The sequence below is a fragment of the Nerophis ophidion genome, linkage group LG21, assembly GCF_033978795.1.
Source record: "Nerophis ophidion isolate RoL-2023_Sa linkage group LG21, RoL_Noph_v1.0, whole genome shotgun sequence".
NCBI classification, from domain to species: Eukaryota; Metazoa; Chordata; class Actinopteri; order Syngnathiformes; family Syngnathidae; genus Nerophis; species Nerophis ophidion.
Window position 1 is genome coordinate 42,424,941 of NC_084631.1, and position 6,000 is coordinate 42,430,940.

The following is a 6,000-nucleotide window of genomic DNA, read 5'->3' on the forward strand; positions in this document are numbered from 1 at the left end:
AGTCCTGATGTGTGTGTAAAATTTGGTGAGTTTTAAAGCATGGTAAGGGGGTCACATTACAGATCGGCGTTTCTGGAGGTTGTTGATAAATGGCTTTCGCTTTGTATAGTAGAGCTTTAACTTGCACTTTGAAGCATTTTAAGGGGGTCAAATTACAGCTCAAAGAGGCGAAAATGACATTTTTTAGGTAACTTTGCGCAGGGGTTCTTTTGAAGGCGCGTAAAATCAAAACCGGAGCAGTAATCAAAACTCTGTTCTATACTTTTAATCAGAAGGGTTCAATCTCTCTCTCCTGTGCGAGTTTGAAGCCGAAACGACAAACGCGCTCAGAGGAGATAACTTTTGAAAAAAGGTGACGGGTGTTTACAAAACTTTTATTTTGAAGGGGTAATATTTAACTTCCTGTTGATTTTTGCTGAAGGATGTCAATTTCAAAATGTAGGTCTAAGTGAGACCTACATAGAGGTTTTTGTTTCATGTCTTTCCGGCATTCCTACCGGAAGTTACAAGCAGTTTTACATGTGTTTTCTTCCCAGAAGCAGTTTTTTTCTGTGTTTTTTTTTTTTTTTCCACTAGATTCTAGTTTCTGCTAGTCCTGTTGTGTGTGCCAAGTTTGGTGAGTTTTGAAGCATTTTAAAGGGGTCAAATTACAGCTCAAAGAGGCAAAAATAACATTTTTTGCGAAAATTTTGCTTTGAATGAGTTTTTGCAAAATTTCTGTTGATTTTTGCTATAGAAGTTTCTAATTGGAAATGCAGGTCTAAGTCAGACCTACATAGCGGTTTTCATTTCATGTCTCTACGTCATTCCTACTGGAAGTTACAAGCAGTGTTAAATGTGTTTTCTTCCTAGAAGCAGTTTTTTCTGTGTTTTATTCAAAAATTGCGCCAGAGCGCAATTTTGTGTTTTTTTATTATTTTTTTCCACTACATTCTAATTTCTGCCGGTCCTGACGTGTGTGCCAAGTTTGGTGAGTTTTGAAGCATTTTAAAGGGGTCAAATTACAGCTCAAAGAGACAAAAATAGCATTTTTTGCGAAAATTTTGCTTTGGATGAGTTGTGAGTTCTATTGATTTTTGTAGGTCTAAGTGAGACCTACTTAGAAGTTTTTGTTTCATGTCTTTCCGGCATTCCTACCGGAAGTCACAAGCAGTTTAATATGTGTTTTCTTCCTAAAAGCAGTTGTTTTGTATTTCATCTTCACACTGACAAACTTTCTTATTTTTGGGAAAATAATCATGAACTTAGAATTTATCGGCAGCAAAAAAGGCTTTTTTTTTTTTTTTTTTACCAGTGTGTTACATGGCCTTTCCTTTGAACAACTCTCAGCAAAGGTTTGGGAACTGAGGAGACACATTTTTGAAGTGGAATTCTCACCTGACGGCACAGGTGGGCAGCAGAAATGTCCAATTATATGCACGACTGTACCAGAAAGTGCATGATTCAAAAGCATGATCATAATACGAAACATAGCAAAAATGTACATCTTTCTAACTGTTTCTCGCAGAACTGTGCAGTAGCGTATTAAAATAAGCACAAAGTTCCATAGACATCTTGCATGGGATCTCAATAAGTTGTGCAAAACAGCATAATGTAATATTAAAAGAAACTTACTAGTAATAATAAACACACTATAAACTCATATCTCTAAGACAAGTATCTTGAAATAATTTAATGTAATCTCAATGATTGCACAAAAGTGTGTAAAATTAGAAGGTTTTCATTAGGATGCTCAATTGTGTGCACACTCATCTTAATACACATAGCATACAAACCCCGTTTTCATATGAGTTGGGAAATTGTGTTAGATGTAAATATAAACAGAATACAATGATTTGCAAAACCTTTTCAACCCATATTCAGTTGAATATGCTACAAAGACGACATATTTGATGTTCAAACTCATAAACGTGACAAAGAAGTTGGGAAAGGTGGCAATAAATACGGATAAAGTTGAGGAATGCTCATCAAACACTTATTTGGAACATCCCACAGGTGTGCAGGCTACTTGGCAACAGGTGGGTGCCATGATTGGCTGTAAAAGCAGCTTCCATGAAATGCTAAGTAATTCACAAAAAAGGATGGGGTGAGGGTCAGCAATTTGTAAGCAAATTTTCGAACAGTTTTAGAACAACATTTCTCAACGAGCTATGGCAAGGAATTCAGGGATTTTACCATCTACGGTCTGTAAAAATATCAAAAGGTGCAGAGAATCTGGAGAAATCACTGCACGTAAGCGATGATATTACGGACCTTTGATCCCTGCATCAAAAACCGACATCAGTGTGTAAAGGATATCACCACATGGGCTCAGGAACATTCATAAAACCGCTGTCAGTAACTACAGTTGGTCGCTACATCTGTAAGTGCAAGTTAAAACTCTGCTATACAAAGCAAAACCCATTTATCAACAACACCCAGGAATGCTGCTGGCTAAGCTCATCTAAGATGCACTGATGCAAAGTGGAAAAGTGTTCTGTGGTCTGACGAGTCCACATTTCAAATTATATTTGGAAACAGAGGAACAAAGAGGAAAATAACCATCCGGATTGTTATAGGCGCAAAGTGTAAAAGCTAGCATCTGTGATGGTATGGGGGTGTATTAGTGCCCAAGGCATGGGTAACTTACACATCTGTGAAGGCACCATTAATGCTGAAAGGTCCATACAGGTTTTGGAGCAACATATGTTGTCATCCAAGCAACGTTATCATGGACGCCCCTGCTTATTTCAGCAAGACAATGCCAAGCCATGTGTTACAACAGCGTGGCTTCGTAGTAAAAGAGTGTGGATACTTTCCTGGCCCGCCTGCAGTCCAGACCTGTCTCACATGGAAAATGTGTGGCGCATTATGAAGCGTAAAATAGGACAGCGGAGACCCCGGACTGTTGAAGGACTGAAGCTCTACATAAAACAAGAATGGGAAAGAATTCCACTTTCAAAGCTTCAACAATTTAGTTTCCTCAGTTCCCAAACGTTTATTGAGTGTTGTTAAAAGAAAAGGTGATGTAACACAGTGGTGAACATGCCCTTTCCCAACTACTTTGGCACGTGTTGCAGCCATGAAATTCTAAGTTAATTATTATTTGCGAACAAAAAAAAGTTTATGAGTTTGAACATCAAATATGTTGTCTTTGTAGCATATTCAACTGAATATGGGTTGAAAAGGATTTGCAAATCATTGTATTCTGTTTATATTTACATCTAACACAATTTTCCAACTCATATAGAAACAGGGTTTGTACTAGCTCAATGTTAAAATCGTAGCGTGTATACATATCTTATATATTAATATGACAATGCATGTACAGTAGGAACCATGTGCTGCAACATGACAATAATAATAATAATAATACTAATAATGTCAATTACAAAGCAGAATAAAAGCTGCAAGCAGCGTTGGTCGGGTCCGCCTTTGGCTGCTGCCCCCGAGACCCACGGCCGGATAAGCGTTAGAAGACGCCTTGGAGCCACTATTTTGAGAATCCAATGCATTGTGAAAGTAATGCAGTTGTTGTATTGAAGTGAAAATATCAAACTTCCTGTTGATTTTTGCTAAAGTATCTTAATGATTAAAATGTAGGTCTAAGTGAGACCTACATAGTGTTTTTTGTTTCATGTCTCTCTGACATTCCTACCGGAAGTTACAAGCAGTTTTGTCTGTGTTTTCTTCCTAGGAGCAGTTTGTCCGTGTTGTATTCCTAGGGGGGCGGTAGAGCGCAATTTTTGAGTTTTGAGGTCAGGTTTTTTTCATCAGATCGCAATTTTTGCCAGACCTGATGTGTGTGTCAAGTTTGGTGAGTTTAGAAGCATTTTAAGGGGGTCAAATTTAACAGCTCAAAGAGGCAAAAATGACATTTTTTTAGGAGACATTGCACAGGGGTTCTTTGAAGGCGCGTAAAATCAAAACCTGAGAACTTATCAAAACTCTGTTCTATACTTTTAATCAGAAGGGTTCAATCTCTGTCCTGTGCGAGTTTGAAGCCAAAACAACAAACGCACTCAGAGGAGATAATGTTTGAAGAAAGGTGACCGGTTTTTACAAAACTTTTGTTTTGAAGGGGGGATTGCAAACTTCCTGTTGATTTTTGTTGGGGGTTGTCAATCTATGAAATGTAGGTCTAAGCGAGACCTACATAGAGGTTTTTGTTTCATGTCTCTCCGACATTCTTACCGGAAGTTACAAGCAGTTTTGTCTGTGTTTTCTTCCTAGGAGCAGTTTTTCAGTGTTTTATTCAAAAACAGCGCGAGAGCGCAATTTTGAGTTTTGGGGTTTGGTTTTTTCATTAGATCGCAATATTCGCCAGTCCTTATGTGTGCGCCAAGTTTGGTGACTTTTGAAGCATTTTAAAGGGGTCAAATTACAGCGCAAAGAGGAAAAATTGCATTTTTTGCGAAAATTTTATTTTGAAGGGGTTTTTGCCAACTTCCTGTAGATTTTGGCTGAAAGAAGTGAGTGTATGAAAACTGGGTCTAAGTCAGACCTACATAGGAGTTTTTGTTTCATGTCGCTATGACATTCCTAACAGAAGTTACATGCAGTTTTGTCTTTAATTTTTTCCCTAGGGGGCGCTAGAGCGCAATTTTCATTTTGGGGGATTTTTTGCTTAATATGTTGGGAAGGTTTGCTATACCGACGTGTGTGTCAAATTTGGTGAGTTTTGAAGCATGTTAAGGGGGTCAAATTACAGCGCGTAGGTGCGGAATAATAATAAAACACAGCAGTTTCAATAGGGTCCTTGTCCAAATAGCAACATGCTAATGATTAACAGGTGTACATTACATAGATTATTTTGCTCCGTTTTCATGATTGTTGTGTGGCTACCAAAAAGTAATTAATCACAGAGAGTGGAAAGCAGGGCTCTTGGTGATTAATTACTTTTTGATAGTCACACAACTTTGTCAACAGGAGTAACAGCACACAGGTTCACTCTCTCTAAACTAGACAAACAAGTCCCCCAAACAGGTGCACAAACACACACACATGTAAACACACTTCCCACACACACACACACACGTAGCCACACTTCCCACACACACACACATGTAAACACACCTCCCACACACACACACACACATGTAGCCACACCTCCCACACACACACACACACACACATGTAAACACACCTCTCTCACACACACACATGTAGCCACACCCACTATCCCAGGTAACAAGTGAGAAACAAATCCTATTGCGCAATGATGCATCCTTTGCCATGGGCCAAGGACCCTATTGAAACTGCTGTGTTTTATTATTATTCCGCACCTACGCGCTGTAATTTGACCCCCTTAACATGCTTCAAAACTCACCAAATTTGACACACACGTCGGTATAGCAAACCTTCCCAACATATTAAGCAACCAATCCCCCAAAATGAAAATTGCGCTCTAGCGCCCCCCTAGGAAAAAAAATTACAGACAAAACTGCATGTAACTTCTGTTAGGAATGTCATAGCGACATGAAACAAAAACTCCTATGTAGGTCTGACTTAGACCCAATTTTCATACACACACTTTGTTCAGCAAAAATCTACAGGAAGTTGGCAAAAACCCCTTCAAAATAAAATGTTTGCAAAAAAATGCATTTTTTGCCTCTTTGTGCTGTAATTTGACCCCTTTAAAATGCTTCAAAAGTCACCAAACTTGGCACACACATCAGGACTGGCGAATATTGCGATCTAATGAGAAAACCAAACCCCAAAACTCAAAATTGCGCTCTAGCGCTATTTTTGAATAAAACACTGAAAAAACTGCTCCTAGGAAGAAAACACAGACAAAACTGCTTGTAACTTCCGGTAAGAATGTCGGAGGGACATGAAACAAAAAACCTCTATGTAGGTCTCGCTTAGACCTACATTTCATAGATTGACAACCCCCAACAAAAATCAACAGGAAGTTTGCAATCCCCCCTTCAAAACAAAAGATTTGTAAAAACCGGTCACCTTTCTTCAAACATTATCTCCTCTGAGTGCGTTTGTTGTTTTGGCTTCAAACTCGCACAG